At 47.0% G+C, this 16,294-nt stretch overlaps 1 protein-coding gene across 1 annotated transcript in view; it reads right to left on the minus strand.

The window, feature by feature from the left end:
* slc36a1 (solute carrier family 36 member 1) overlaps positions 1–16,294 on the minus strand; it is a 40,125-nt gene that overhangs the window by 8,072 nt on the left and 15,759 nt on the right. The window lies entirely within an intron of this gene.

Here is a 16,294-nt window from a genome sequence, read left to right on the forward strand (position 1 = left end):
AGGGGGTAACGTAAAAGTGTTAGTCGTGGCCAAACTATTAATCCTCTTTCCTTTTTGTTTTTTTCCTTTCCAAAAGCAAGCGAAAGCTGATGCTTCGTTCCAACTACAGAAATGTGAAGATCTTGGAGAAGAGGAGTTGAAGTGTTAGCCACAAACAAAAGCTTCTCTTTGTTTGTGTCCATTGTGCAGGTGGTGCAGCTTATGCACTGCTCTGAATTTAGATAACGTTTCTCATTGTGGCCCTGAAACATCCGAACATGATGAAGATGGGCTGAGAGTGATGTTGCATTGCTCAAGGGGATATCACCCAAGGTACTGTTCTTTTTTCCCCCCCATCAGCCTCTCTCATCCTTGTAGAGACAACACAGTTTAACACACACAGTCATACACACAAGATACGGCAGCGTTGGTGTAAGAAACACAACAGCCCTTTCTCTCAGGAGAGTCACATGCCGAGATCCGCTTGTGATTCAAACATGGCAGACTTTCCCTGTACTCTTTCACAAAGGCACTACAGAGTTGTCTCTGCTACAATCTCATCATGTATTCCCATTGAGAAACCTCTAGGCAACCTTCATGTCCACACAGATCCAATTCCGTCGCTTCCTTCATTCATACATCAGTGACTCCTCATCTTGTCTTTCTATTGTGAGCGCACACACACACACACACACACACACACACACACACACACTGCTCGAAGACCAACTACAGAGGCTTCCTCACAAATGACCTGGAGACACAGAGCGGCACGTGTATGCATTCCTGCTTTTATTAACTTATCAGTATGCGCATGCAGTAACCTGTAAAGTGGAGGGAATGTAATTTGCATAATTTTCTATAGGCTACAATAACAAGTAATAAAGACTGATGGGAGGGCATTATGCCGACATAACAAAAGGAAAAGTAAAGGAAAACTCCAGGACCAAAGACCATACTTGGAAAGTGTGAAACCATTACACTTCACATAAATCAAACATGTTTTCTTCACGGCTTCCCAATTACAATTTTCGATTGAATTGGCAGATTCAATCGAAGGAATACAGAGGTGGAATAACAATGTGGATTAACTTAACAGGAGGTCATATTATCGAGGGGGATGCAGCACAGGCTGCAAGTTACGCTACTTAGCTTAGAAGTGTTGACAGGGCTACATTAAAGGACAACAGCAGTAAACATGATCAAATGATGATTATGATGATGGAAATATCTCCGCACAGTCATCTAATTTCATCATCAAGAAACACATGGACTTGTCCATCACCAATCTGGGAACCCATCGTCAAATAAAAAGGAAAAACAGCACCCCCAGCGTTTTTCACTTTTGCATTTCACTCTGGGGGGAGTGATTAAATAGACAGATGATGACTGGAAACTCAGGGTTACGGATGTAACCCCGGTTTCTTTAGAATTCGGAGTAACATACTCACTATGGGATATCAGCGCCCCCTGGCGTTGATGCAGAGCTACATACCATAAACTCCCGGGCCATTCATTGGCTGAGAAGGGTATGTCACGTGTCCGGTAGACCGGAAGAGGTATAAAACCTCTTGCGTGACGTGGCTCATCCTCTTTAACACGCTTCCTGCATGCAGATGCACACAAACAGGGGTGTTAGGTGAGTATGTTACTCCGAATTCTAAAGAAACCGGGGTTACATCCGTAACCCTGAGTTTCTTGTCTAATTCTCCGTAACATACTCACTATGGGATGCATAAACCCCCCTGGGGCTTATAGCCATACCGAATCTCAGGTCCGCACGCCCCCTAGCCATAAGGCCCCGTCCCCCTGGACGTGACCTTCGGCCTCACGGGCGCCCCAGCCCTCCGGGCCGGGGTGCGGTATATAATTGAAAGAAAAGGACCCTGACAGACCAAGTCTGCCTATTCATCTAATGAACAGACACAAGTCTGACCCATAAGTGAAAACAAGGAAACAGGGCCTCCTCCCCTGGAAACCTACCAACGGTGGTTCCGAGGGGACTCAAGAGAAGGAAGGTAGAGAAGGGAAAAAAGGCGGGTTACACAAAAGACCTGCCTAACCTCCCCTACCCTAACTAGAGACAGCCGCTATGTCCAGTACAGCGTGCGCCACTGACGCTGCTGCCACATCCAGGCTGTAGAAAGCCGCAAAAGTCGATGGAGACGACCAGTTTGCGGCCGCGCACACCTCCTGGACCGACATTTCCCTGGAGAGGGCCCAGGAAGTAGCCACGCCTCTAGTAGAGTGAGCCTTCAGTCCTTCTGGAACTGGAGCGCCACTACTGACGTAGGCCAGCCTAATGGCATCCACACTCCATCTAGAAAGCGTCGCCTTAGTCACTGCCTTCCTCCGACCATCTGGGCCGAAGGAGACAAAAAGTTGCGACGACGACCGGCCGACCGCCGTCCTCTGGCAGTAGAGCTTCAACGCCCTCACTGGGCAGAGACAGTGCAGCCGCCTATCCTCTGCCGAAGCGAAAGGAGGCGGATGAAAAACTATCAGCTCAACCGGTGTCTGGGTCACCATTCCGTTCTTGGGAACAAACGCCATGTTGGGCTTAACCAAACCCTGCTGTCGTCTCCCAAGAACCTCATGCACTCCGAACTTACTGAGAGCGCATGTATGTCGCTGACCCGTGTAGCTGTAGTGAAAACAACCACAAGAACCGTTTCGAGACTAACGATCTCCAGATCCATAGAGTGAAAAGGCTCGAACGGTGGGAGGCAAAGCGCCCCCAGCACCACCGCCAGGTCCCAGGCCGGGAACAGAGGCCTAGAGACCGGCCTGGCCCGCCTGGCACCGTTCATAAAACTACGCACCAGCGGATGTCGGCCAACCGTCATGTCATCGAAACCCACGTGACAAGCGGAAATGGCCGCCTGGTACACCTTAACCGTCGAGAAAACCAGACCTTGGTTCAATTTGTCCTGCAAGAACATGAGGATGCTGCGTACCGAGGCCCGGAAGGCCTCAACCGGCGGTGACTGACCCAGACACCATGACACGAACAGGTTCCACCTGTCGTCGTACGCAGACCTCGTGGAAAGGGCCCTCGCCCCCTGGATGGTAGCTACCACCTCAGGGGGCAGGCCATAAGAAGTCAAGGTCTCCCCCTCACGGGCCAAGCCCACCGGTCTAGGTCCTGAGGTTGCTTGTGGAAAATTCCGACCCCTGCCTGCCGTAGCAGATCTCTGATCGGGGGGAGGGCCCAGGGCTCGTTGTAGAGGAGAGGATTATTCCTAACCTCCATGCGCCCCACGCCAGTGCCACCAGTGGCACTGACAGTCCGTGGTGTCTGACAAGCTGAGAGGACCAACTCCAGTGACGAGAATGCATAAAGCAGTTCAGTTGGCCATCCTGGCCCAGATCTGGCTTGTTATCTCCGGAGGAGAGGCCAATCTGCGTACCAAAAAATGCCCCTGGACAACAGAGTCGCTCCACTGTTCAGGAGGCCCGGTACCTGTGAGGCCCTGGTTGACGTAAGGCGCGCGTCGCACCACAGCGTCAGATCGCCAGCTAGCCTGTCCAACACTGGAGAGGCCAGGCCTCCCTGCTTTTTGGCATAGCACACGGTCGTGGTGTTGTCGGTTCCGATCAGGACATGACAACCTCAGGTGGACGGGGCTCCAAGAGCCCACATCCACCTCCGGGGAAAAAAGGTCACACGTGGGGCTTGTCCAAACGAAACAGGTGTAAGGCCGAAGTCATGAGACCCGTCGCCTGCACGCATAGCCTGTATGTGACTTGTCGCCTCACGCGAGAAGACCCTAGGCCGAAACGCTGTCTATCCCGCCCGGGACAGACGCGCCGTGAGCCTGGTCTAGCCCAGCGAGATCCCCTATGAAGGTGGTCTGCTGAGACGGGATCAAGACGCTCGACGGACGGTGACGGTGAAAAACCCCTCGGCGTCAAGTGGGGAAACGGCCACGTCTGTGTGCCGCGCCACCTCCTGACTGTGGTGGATAGAAAGGAACGTGGAAATAAGCATTGAAAACAATGCTGGTCCACCCATCTCCTTAACGCACCGTCCGCAGAGAGGGTCATACACCAGTACAACCACAGTGTGTTGTTGTTGATCAGGGGAGCTGACCAGTACAACCACAGTGTGTCACTGCTGTACTGAAAAAACCCCTACACACACAGTGTACCACTGAAGTACCGGGATAGTAAAACAGTTCCGGACTGCAAACTCTCCAACAAGCTGCCTCAGCAAGCGAGTCAGGAGGGGCTCTGATGTCACCCAGTGCGGACAACGCACACGTTTCCAACTGGACCGGTGATGTCGCCACGTGATCCAGCGGACCCGCACATGCGGGGCCGTTAGAGACCGTGGAAGGGTAGCGGTGGAAGGTGGCCACCGTGGTGTTGCTTTAGCGGGGCTGGCTATGCGCTGCACCAAAAAACAACACTGCAATGTGTTGTTGTTAGTGAGGCCAGTTAGCCGCCAATCGAAGCAACAGTAGCCTGACTGGAGGTTCTGCAAACCTAGCAGCTAACAAGCTAGTCAAGGCTAAATCACCATGGGCCAAGAAACGTTGAGATCCGTTTCCAAGGGAACCGTTTTTTTGTGTGTGCGTTGCCATGGGGACCAAAGACGCTACTACTGGTGCTAGCAGCGCTAACCCTGTGTGCGTTGCCATGGGGACCAGCGACGCTGCCACTGCCGCCAGCGGTGCTAACCCTGAGGTGACCGCTCGAGGCAGTAGAGGTACTAACGGTCCGTTAGGACCCGGCAGGGTCACGTGACCGGTCACGGGGACCTTGCCTGACGTCAGCATCCGGTTTGTCCGCCAGCGCAGCCTGTCTGTTTCCATGGAAACCAACGGCGCTGTCACTCTGACAAACGGGGCCGTCCGAAGTAAGCCTACCTTGGCCGTCGCCCTCTCGTCTGAGCCCAAAGGCTCCGGACGGAGCGTCGACAAAGTCGTCCTCCCCTTAGGGAGTGCTTTGTCGCTCGTTAGTGGCGAACGAGGCCTGTAGTCCGTGAGGCGGTACGGCAAAGGGGGCATCCGTCCCTCCAAAATGGCGGAGACAGAGGTCCGCTCTTTGACCCAAGTATTTATTGAGACCCTTCAGATTCAGAATGGGTCGTACCCCCCCCCCCCTTCTTTTCCACCAGAAAATACTACGAATAGAAAACCAGTTGGTTCCGATTCATAGATAGTTCTCTGACTATGTTACTCTGAATTCTAAGGAAACCGGGGTTACAACGTAACCTCGCGTTTCTTGACAAATTCTTCGTAACATACTCACTATGGAGAGAGAGTGAACCCCCTCTCTCAGAGACATGGTTGCCTTACCCTCTGCATGAGAGGAACAACACCGTGTCCGACATAGGAGATTATATGCATAAGAGCACGTGGAAAACACACCAGTACAACCACAATGTGTTGTTGCGGATCAGGGGAGTTGATCAGTACAATCACAGTGTGTCACTGCTGTACTGAAAAACCCTGTACACACACAGTGTAACGCTGATGTACTGGGATAGTAAACAGAAGTATCGGAAGTAATTCTTTAATAGCGCCCAAGCTCAAGAGGAAGGAGACTTCCTCCCTCAGAGTATTGGCTGCTGGACCCCTTGCACGGGAAAACAATACTTTTTCTGTCACGGGGGGATTTGTGGAGAAATGCAGCCTGAAACCCTTTAGTATTGTGAGCAATACCTAAGCATTCGGCTTGCAAACCGTCCATTGCTTCACACACCGAGCGAGTGGATGTGACGTCATCGGCCGCTCGGAGAGTGGGAGCGTTGCCATGGGGACCGTTGCCATGGGGACCAGTGACGCTGCCACTGCCGCCGGCGGTGCTAACCCTCGGGCCAACGGAGGACTCGGAGGAGTCACGAGACTGGCCACGGGGAAAACCCCGGCGTCAGAATTAAGCCCAAAGATATATACAGTGAAAACTATATATATATATCAATGATTAATCCTACCTTGGCCGTCGCCAGAGTGTAGAAGAGAGAGTAACGTCACGCTTTGATGTCGCCGCAAAGCGGGCCTCTATGGGCTATAGTACCAACATTGGAACTATCTCATTGACGTAGAGTGACAGAGCACTTCCGCATTCCATTCTCACAATGGGATCGACGCTACTGTCATTACTCTCTTCCTAACTTACTCTGGCCGCCGCCATCTTGTCGACAAAGTTGTCCTCCTCTAGGAGGTGCTTTGTCGCCCTCCAGCGGCGAACGCGAGGCGGTACGGCCAAGGGGTCATGTCTGACCGAAGTACTTCCGGTTCACAGTGGTGCGTGGGCACTTCCTGTGGGACGGAAGCCTGTGAGGCGACAAAACCTTCCTCCCCGTAGGGGATGCTTTGTCGCTCGTTAAAGGCGAACGTGGCCTGCAAATCATGAGGCGGTACGGCCAAGGGGTCATGTCTGACCGAAGTACTTCCGGTTCACAGTGGTGCGTGGGCACTTCCTGTGAGACGGAAGCCTGTGAGGCGACAAAACCTTCCTCCCCGTAGGGGATGCTTTGTCGCTCGTTAAAGGCGAACGTGGCCTGCAAATCATGAGGCGGTACGGCCAAGGGGTCATGTCTGACCGAAGTACTTCCGGTTCACAGTGGTGCGTGGGCACTTCCTGTGGGACGGAAGGCAAAAACCGGCGTGACCCCATTCCACTGGCGCATTTGCGCCCTCTGGCGGACAGGGGTGATGTGGGTTTTTATATTACCTTCATATGATCCAAAAACATGCACAGATGTTATCCAACAATGTCTAGAACATCGGGACTCGGGTGTTCTAGACAGTGTGGGCTTATGTAATTGAGAACGTTGATACATTACATGCACGGATATCATCCCATCAATGTCTGGGATACCGGAGTTCGGGCATCACAGACATTGTGGACTTATACACAGAGAGCATTGGAGCAGAGAAGCCCGCTTGCAGGGGACTCCATTGCTCCGCTGCTCTTTCAGATGTTATCCAACAATGTCTAGAACACCGGGACTCGGGTGTTCTAGACAGTGTGGGCTTATGTAATTGAGAACGTTGATACATTTACATTACATGCACAGATATTAGCCCATCAATGTCTGGGATACCGGAGTTCGGGCATCACAGACATTATGGGCTTATATACAGAGAGCATTGGAGCAGAGAAGCCCGCGGTAGGGGACTCCACTGCTCCGCTGCACTCAAGCCACGTGAAAGAACGAGATCGTTTGTAACATGTAACACATTTATTTCTTTGGCAGAAAAAAAATTGTACTTTTAAACACACATTCGTTTTTCATTAAACATGGCCTTCTGGCAGTCGAGGAGCCGTCCATCTTGTCCATCGAGTAAGGTCTTCAGAAGCCCCCGAGGTTTGCTCGATACACAGAGTGAGAAGGCTAACAAGCTGGTGTTATCCTAGCGAGGCAAGCTAGGCTAGGACAACGCTGTTAATAACCTGTTGCACGGGTGTTAAGCCAACAAAACACTGCCTGACTAAGGCGACGTTAACCTAGCGAAGCAGCTAACGTAGCTAGTCTGGGCTAACTCACTCACGAGCTTCTGCCTCGTTCTCCCCTCGCCTATGCTGCCGTCGCCGGAGCCCCTTCGTTGTCTCCTGGCGACGCACCGCTGGCCCGGTACGCTTGCTGTGGCAGCGGAGTAGACGGCTGGGAAGAGGGGGAGGAAGTGCCGCTAGGTAGTCGCACCTGGGTGGTTCCCCCAGTCACGGTGCTAGCGGCTGCTGCAGTGCTGCGTAGCACGGCTTGTGTAGCAGCCTGGAGGTGCTGCGAGCGGGGGCTAACGCCGCTCGCAGCCGGGACTGCCGGAGGGCCCATTGTGGACTGTGAGCGCACGTGGTGGGCCCCACCACCCACGTTCCCTGGGCCGTGTTGCTGGATCCGCGACGACCGGGGACGAGACGTCGCTGCCTCCCGCAGCCAGGGCGCTGCCCTGGCTAAGCGGCTATCGAGGTGCAGCGTGGAGAACAGCGCAGTCCTCGCAGCGTCCCGGTGCATCTTGGAAATGCCCCGGCCCCGTAGAGACCGAGGCACGAGATGCAGAAACCACGAGGGTCATCCCCGGCGATCATCAAGCGGCAGAGCAGCAATACGCAGGGACGTGGAACCTCCATCTCGAGCTAACCTGTTAGCTTTCAGCCGCAAGGCTAAGAGCGCGGAAAACTCAAAGGAGGAAAACTTGCTTTAGCAGTAAAAGAAAGAAAGAGAAGATAGCCGCGGGAGCGGAAATAATAAAACTTTTTTTTTTTAATAGGAGGAAAACCCGTTGGTTAGTACAAGTACCACCGAGTGGGCTAAAGCTGGTTTCTGTCCTGATCAAAGTTACGTTTGTTACTATTAAGGTATGTCTGGAGCTGTTGCATCTGCCATGCAGAGAAGCGAAAGAGGATGAGCCACGTCACGCAAGAGGTTTTATACCTCTTCCGGTCTACCGGACACGTGACATACCCTTCTCAGCCAATGAATGGCCCGGGAGTTTATGGTATGTAGCTCTGCATCAACGCCAGGGGGCGCTGATATCCCATAGTGAGTATGTTACGGAGAATTAGACAAGAAACCGGCGTTTGGTCTCTGCCCTCAGCCCTCCACTTTCATTCCCACTAACAATATTTCTCCACGGAACACTAACACCATTTCTCCCAAAGAACATGGATCGTTTTGGTTAGAAGCCCACTATGATGAAAGAACAAGTTAAAATGTTACTAACTTTCCGTGGTTTTGTCGGCTCCGAGGACGCTATTGTTAAACGAGTTTGGGTTTGTTTCCAGTGGGAAGCGAACGCACAGATGTAAATCCCGCCCACTACATTTGATTGGGTAAAGCGCGGCCTGCTTCCTGATCTGAAGGCACGCCCACTTGTAGGCCAACGCTCATACGTTCTGAACGGTACCGACAGATTCAGTAGCGCAGCTCTGAATCTGTTCTTGAGAGATTAGTCCATCACAGACCTGACCACCTAACAGTGTAAATTTAGTTTACCGGATACGCTCCGTTCACAGAGCAGCTGCCGCGACTGTATGCTGCCTTCATAATGGCACGTCACCCAGCCCCAAACAAATAAATAAAACAACCGTTCAAAGGTTCGTTCGAACATTTCACCAAACGTTCGAACCCTAATAAATGGCTTAAGGACCAGCCCAAGCTCCCAGAGCCTTTCTGAAAGTGCCTACGTACATGAACCAGGCCAGCATGCATTGTGCGTGTTGCAGGTAGAAGATAAACTGAAGAAGATAAAAGATACATGGCCAATAATTGCCATGTCACACTACTGTGTACAGACATACTGTAGATTAAATTGAAATTCAGCAAAGTACTCCTTAAACTGAGGCAGTGTTAAGCCTGAAACGTACTCCACCCAAGTGCGTGAAGGCAAATGACACCTGGACCAGCATGCACAAACATTCATCCCCAGTGTATTGAACATATAATACTCAATGTGCGCTCTTATGCACCGGTAGATGTAATAAATCCACATGAAGTTAAATATTTGGAAACAATAGCCTACTCTGTTATGAAAGATGGAGCACAAGAGAACACAAATCCAAGACGACAGCTTCATTATGTTGTTGCCTGCAACAGAAAGCCTCGCTGCAATGCTTGCATTCCGTTATGGTGTTCAGGTGACACATTCCAGAATGTAACAACGCGTGAAATCGTTCTTGCGTAGCTTGAAGCGTCCGCATTTACGTACTTGCGTTGAGTATGTTTCTGGCATTAGCTTTAGTGCTGTTGCCTACACAGCAAAATCTTGAGTGCCAAACCTGATTTATATTAATCATACGACGGACAAGAAAAAATGAGAAGAAAAAAACACTCAACGCACTGCACGCTTGCACATCCGCTATTTTTGGCACAGGACACAGGATCCTGTGCCAAAAAAAAAACAGGATCGTAGGCTGGTGCATGAATTAGAAATTAGTTGATTAGTCTGAAAGACAAATTGACCCATAAATTAACACTATTATTTCAATTAACCTATTTCTGGCTGCTGTCATGAAACATGCGACAGGAACACGCCATGGAGTTAGACAGAGAGAGACACCACTTGTCAGTGCCAGACCCATTTCTGGCTGTGTTGTCCCAGTGCCAGAGATGTTTCAATTTATCTTAGATTTTCAAGTAGTCACAGAATATTTATCTCCAGTATTATCGATCCCCTGGTGGTTGCTAATCACTGAGGGTTGCACTGTGTGGTTTCACAAATGTCAACGAGGTCATCGCGACCTAGTTGACATTAATTGTCTGCCTTTGAAAATAACATGTCTGGGCCAAAAATACATAGTAAAAAAAAAGTACACAGGAGCCGAGACAGCCTTTTTAAGTAATAAGTTAAACAAGAAGTGAATGGAGCAGCAAATCTTCGGATCATGATATCTTGGGTTCTGAAAGTTTTTTTCAAAAACACGCCATTGGCAGATGAGAACCCCCACATATGCACGCTCACACACACACACACACACACACACACACACACACACACACACACACACACATACTTGACAACTTGAACAAAGCAAATAGCCGACTCTCACGTGTAATGAGAATAAGAAGTTTGTTTACAAAGTTTAACCTCAAGGCTTATAAAACTTGGAATGGATATTATATAAGCCCTTTCTACTGAAAAATTGCTCACTCATCTTTGCCGAGGTAAAACGATGATGCTGGAATCCGCCAATATCCGATACATTTTTTTTTATCAGAGCTGTATTGATTACTGAGGGGAATTTGTCCTTTGGACGAACCCTCCACTTTCCTACATCGGAACTGGAAATGGAGTAATGGACACAGCTAGATTTCATCCATACTGTATCCTAATCAGATGGTAAGCTAAGACTGCATTCTTGTGATGTGGTCAATATTATAAATTAATAGCGCGACATTGGAGTTGGCATGATGAAAGCCCAATAGGCAAAACTGTGGCCACACGGCAAACACGCCAAGGGATCTAATAATTTGTCTCTAAATGCGTCAACTGAAAAGAAATAAAAATCGGTTGAATTTGCATCATGTCTATAATATGCATACAAGCAATTAGCAATTAAAATTGACATATTTTGCTTTCTTTTTTATGTGTTGACAAATGTTGGGCACACACATTTAATTTGAGGGTTGGCACTATTGCAATTGATTTAGCATTCTAATGACATACCCAAGCTTTGGTCCCAAGTAAGTCTACCTCCGAGCAGAGAACCGTCTACCGACGTGAGAAAGAGCGGACATCGTCACAATTCACGGACAAAAAAAGATTGATGGGCCCGGATCGCTGGCCTTGCTGTCCGGGCACCTAGGCTATAGTCTAGCCTGACTGGTTTGAGTCCCGTTTCCGACGATCTTTACTTTATGTCTCTCCCCATCTCTCGCTTCTTGTTTCCTGTCCATCTTCACTAATACTATAAATAAAAGGCAGAAAAAAAGAAAACGTGGGAATTTGCGTAAAAGTACAACATTGTGGCGTAAACAAGCTTAGTGAATCAGGCCCTATGAATCTCCATATTTCTTATTTTTTCCTTTTCATAAATGAATGCCCTATTTTATACAAAGTCGTATGACAGTGTTGCGTAAAACGGAAACTTTTGTGCACTGTAAACTTAGAAGAAATGTTAACATTTTGCTTATAATGACATGCCCAAATAGGGACCTCAGGTTGAAAGGGAATGGCATTAAGTCGGTCTGTGGGTTTTATTAAACAGTATGTAACGATGAAAAGTAGGGCTTGTGACTAAATAATAACTACACTGGATCGATTATTTTGTCCATTTCCTGAAAAGTAACGGTTCGGACATACAAGGTTTCCGCCCAACAGAGACGACGTGTATGTTAACACCATCGAAAGGAGTTGCCATTCACTGCCGCCGTTTTTCCTTTTTCTCCTTTGTACATATAGTGACATGTATTATTGCGTTAATTTATTTATGCTATGTTGCTTAATTGAATACATAAGACCACAATGGAAACAAGTCCCCAGGACTTTGTGTTATCCTATTAAATGTCTTACTGTACCACGTGCTATTTATATTTCTGACTAATGAAGTATACAATAAATCAATCAATCAAAATATTCTGGAGGACTTGTGTGGTGTGTGCACGCGCACAGCATTACAGTGACCCGGACCACCATAACCAAGCCAAAACCACAGGCAATTTGAAAGGAACAATGTCAGCAGTCCTTGCAGAACACAAATCAATAGGAAGAATATTGTTGCTATAAATAGCCCCGTTGGACTATAAAAGGAATTGTCCGCTGCTGCCATCTAATATTGAGGGGAGGGAGAAAGGAAAGGGGTGGGAGTGGGTGAAGGGGAGAGCGTGGCAGGTTAATCAAGCCTGTTCCAAACGGGAGTGGGTTTTCATGAACAGTGATTGCTTCGAGTGGTAGAGTGGAACAGGTGCCATGTGATAACTGCTGTATGCCTCACACACACACACACACACACACACACACACGCACACGCACGCGGTTATAGATACTATCCACGCATGCAACACACGCAGGCACCAAGGGGATGAACTCAGGCACCATTATGTTAAAAACTACATACACACCTTTGGATGATGAACACATACGGTATATTCACACGTGCGTACACATGTGGATGCACGACTACACTGTATCTGGACACATGCATAAACACACCTGTCACAAATGCATACAGCTATGGGCACACTCACACGCACACACTTAAGGCGTTCACGATCATGACATTTTACTTGATGATTAATTGTCACACAAATAATTGGCATTGAACACTACTGTAGAACATACAAAAACTGCATTGCTGTTTGGCTTTTTTTGTTCGTAAACAAAACTTGCACAGGGCACATATGACAAATAACTTAAATATTATTTTCAAATGGCTGACATATTTAATCATTTCAAATAAAAGAAAAATTGCCGATCTACAAGCTGCTATTTCTACTATTTTTTAATTTAGTTTAAAAAACGTGTGCACACAAGCACACACACACACACACACACACACACACACACACACACACACACACACGATTGCCAGCTGAATGCCCCAGATTGAGGGTAGGGATTTAATTTCTCCAAGAGCTCTTCCCTGCCAGCCATACTGTATATCTGTGCCTCGGTTTCACACTGCTCTCTCCCAGATCAAGGGCAGACTAATCTACTGCTCTCCCGCCCATTTTTAGAAACGGATTGTCTCATCTCACACCGGGCTGAATGGTTGGAGGTCCAACAGCACATGCATGTAGCTGGAACTAACCTGACCTGCATTTAACAAAAAGGGATCATGTGATATGAAATGATATTAAAGGAGCTACACCATGCATTTAAGAAATATATTTAATATTTAATATCATATTGTGTATGTCCCTCAAAGGTTTTTTCAAAAGGTTTGAGCCTAAATCAAGCCTCAGATATACTCATTCCAATTAACTTCTCTCTGGCTTATAAAGCACTTTCACCTGCAATACCACATTGTCCTTATTTGGCACGTAGCGCTATTGAGCCAGTTTGTATGCATGTTATCTCCTGGTTCTGTGTGAGAAAATTTAAAAAATGAAAATGAAAAAAAAAGAAATGGGAAACAAACGAGAAAAAAAAAACACTTTTTTCTTTTTCTTTGTAGGTGCTTTGTAGGTATCGCATGTGACGTCACAGGCGGGGGCAAATCAGTTGGCCTGTTTTGAGACCAAATTACATAAAACCCCAGATAGGCTGTGAAAGCCTGAGTGCTCAAACTTTTGGGAGACCAAAAACACACAAAAAAGAAGGAAAAGTAAAAATTCATGGTGTAGCTCCATTAATAATAATAAAGACGGGGGGAGGGGCAATCAGGTGTTAACCGTCTGGCTCAGGGACACATCGACACATTGCCGGGGCCAGGAATTGAATTCTGCTTCCCAGGCATTCAGAATGGTAGCTCATTATTTCAATATAAACTTTTGACATTAATCTAGTCTGATGTTGACATGCTTTTGTAAATCATTGGGCACAGGCAGGCAGTGGCTACTGGCAAGTCTCATAGACACCGCTGTACCATGCTTGAGTAGAACTCTCACATTATAAAGTGCATTATTGCATTCTATTAAATAAGAAAAGATACTGAAGTTGTTTGAGAATTCAAAGAATATTATTATATTATTTGTGCTACCAGGCCACTTAATGTAACATCAATGCACTAGTGATGAGAGGTTGTCAGAAACTTGGGTTTGTGCTTGAGGGTTGCTGGTTGGAATCTATATTATATTGTTATTTGATAATGTGCCCTTTGATCACATTGCTCCCATCGAGCTGCGTAGGTGCCAGCACTTTTAGACCGTTATGGTTGTAGAGGGAGGCTCCCTAATCATGTGAACGCCCATAACCAGTGGTGGACAAAGTACTCAACCCCAGTACTTGTGTCAAAGTATAGATACTCCTGGTCAAATATACTGAAAGTTGCTCCGTCAAATTTGCATTGAGTCCAAGTGCTAGATTACTTGCTTTTTTGAAAAGTGCATGCCTTTAAAAATACTAAAAAGTATTCAAAAGTAAAAAAAAATGTTTTATCCAAAAACACATCTGTACTTTACTTGGCAAATGCTCAAGTAAAGTACAGATGTCCCCCCAAAAATATACGTACGTTCAGTACTCAAATGTACTTTGTTACTGTCCACCACTGAAAACAGCTCTTTTGTCATTGTGTTAGCATGGCTAATGCCAAGCACGTACTGTATGCAGCCAGAAATGGCAAATTAATTGAGAAATCCTTCCCCTCTAATGTCCTATGAAGGCTTTTGCAAAATATTTCGATTTGGACTTTATTGTCCCAGGGGGACAGGAGGAACGAACAGTAAAAGCGCAGACCTAGTCATTAAAATGGAGGGAATGTCTCCAACCCAGTCTGACTTTTTCACATTTTGCTGCTCATTATATTATGACCCATTTAAAACAAGGACACCTTCATGCGACAGGTCAAAGCCTATTGTCAGATTTTAGATGGGGACTGCTACAACATTAGTTTTTTTTACAGCATGGCCGAAAGCCAGGCTATCTAGAACAGTGGTTGGTTTGTCTTTTTGTCCCCTCAAAAGTAGATCAATCACAGCCCATGTTGCCACATGCATGATACCATGCATGATATTCATTGACCATGAAAGCCTGAAAAGTCTAGGAAATGTCTTATGAAGCATGTGAAATTTGGATCATAGTTGAAAATCTATGCGAGTAAAACATTTTATTTTGTGAATGTCTCAACATTGTTCCTGTGAAGCACTTTTGTATTTAAATGTGAAGTATCCTATATCAAAATTTTCTAATGGGAGGGCCTGCACTGCCCCACCTGATTTCACCGTTTTCTCCTCAGCGCTATCTTCCTGTTAACTCTTTCACTGCCACACTTATTTCAGACTGTGTCGTCCCAGTGCCAGGAAAAAGGTGCATTTTTCCTCCGTTTGTTTTTTAACATTGAAGTGAATGTAGCAGCAATTTTTTGGATAGCGTTATCTCCTAGTTCCTTTGAGATAACCCAAAAAATTAAATATTCAAAAAAATAATAATAATAATAATAAATAATTTCTTTTCAATTTTTTTTATATTTCCGTCTTTCCGTCATTGGCCATGATAGCCATAGAGCCATCGGACGGGAATTCCCGTTTTTGGCAGTTAAAGAGTTAATATGGTTTTTATGCATCTGTGTCTGTGTGAGATTCTGAATTCTTAGTTTACAACATCAAGTGATACGCTGCGCATATAACCAGTGGTAGGTTTGACTTCAAGCCTGATATGACTCACGCACAGCTTAAAATGCCAGCAAGTAGCGACGCTTGAAAGAGAGAGACGAGAGAGATAGCTGCTGTTTGTTTAACGTTACCAGCTTAAATGAAACAGTAGACTGTACCTGTACAGTATTAAGAAGTCACGAGTCCATGTGCAGTAGCTCCGCGCTTTGCCAAACTATTATGCGATTTGTATCCACCAAAAACAGCTGTCTACAAGCCGAAAAAAAGGGGTCCAACACGTCCAATTGACTAAGACTTCCAATGTCGTTGAGGTAATAATCATGGAGCATTTCACAAGTAAAGGTAATACTCCGCAACAAAACTGACAGACACGCAGGTTTCTGGAATTTATAAATAGAGATTTAAGCTCTTGTGACTATTGATCAGAAATGTGATGAACATTAATGAGACGTCATCAGAATCAAACTCGGACGCACAATGCGTGGAAACTAAGTGTCATTAAAGTTTACTGACTGGATAATTAGACTGATTATTGCTTCACTGCTACTTCAGACGAAGCTTTTCTGGAATTTCTGTCTTCTACAAAAGATTGCCATACTCTGGGAGCACCGGATCACCCTACAGTTCCCTGCATTGACGTTTGGAGCACGTAAA

Source organism: Gymnoscopelus braueri (assembly GCF_963280865.1).
Source record: "Gymnoscopelus braueri genome assembly, chromosome: 20".
NCBI lineage: Eukaryota > Metazoa > Chordata > Actinopteri > Myctophiformes > Myctophidae > Gymnoscopelus > Gymnoscopelus braueri.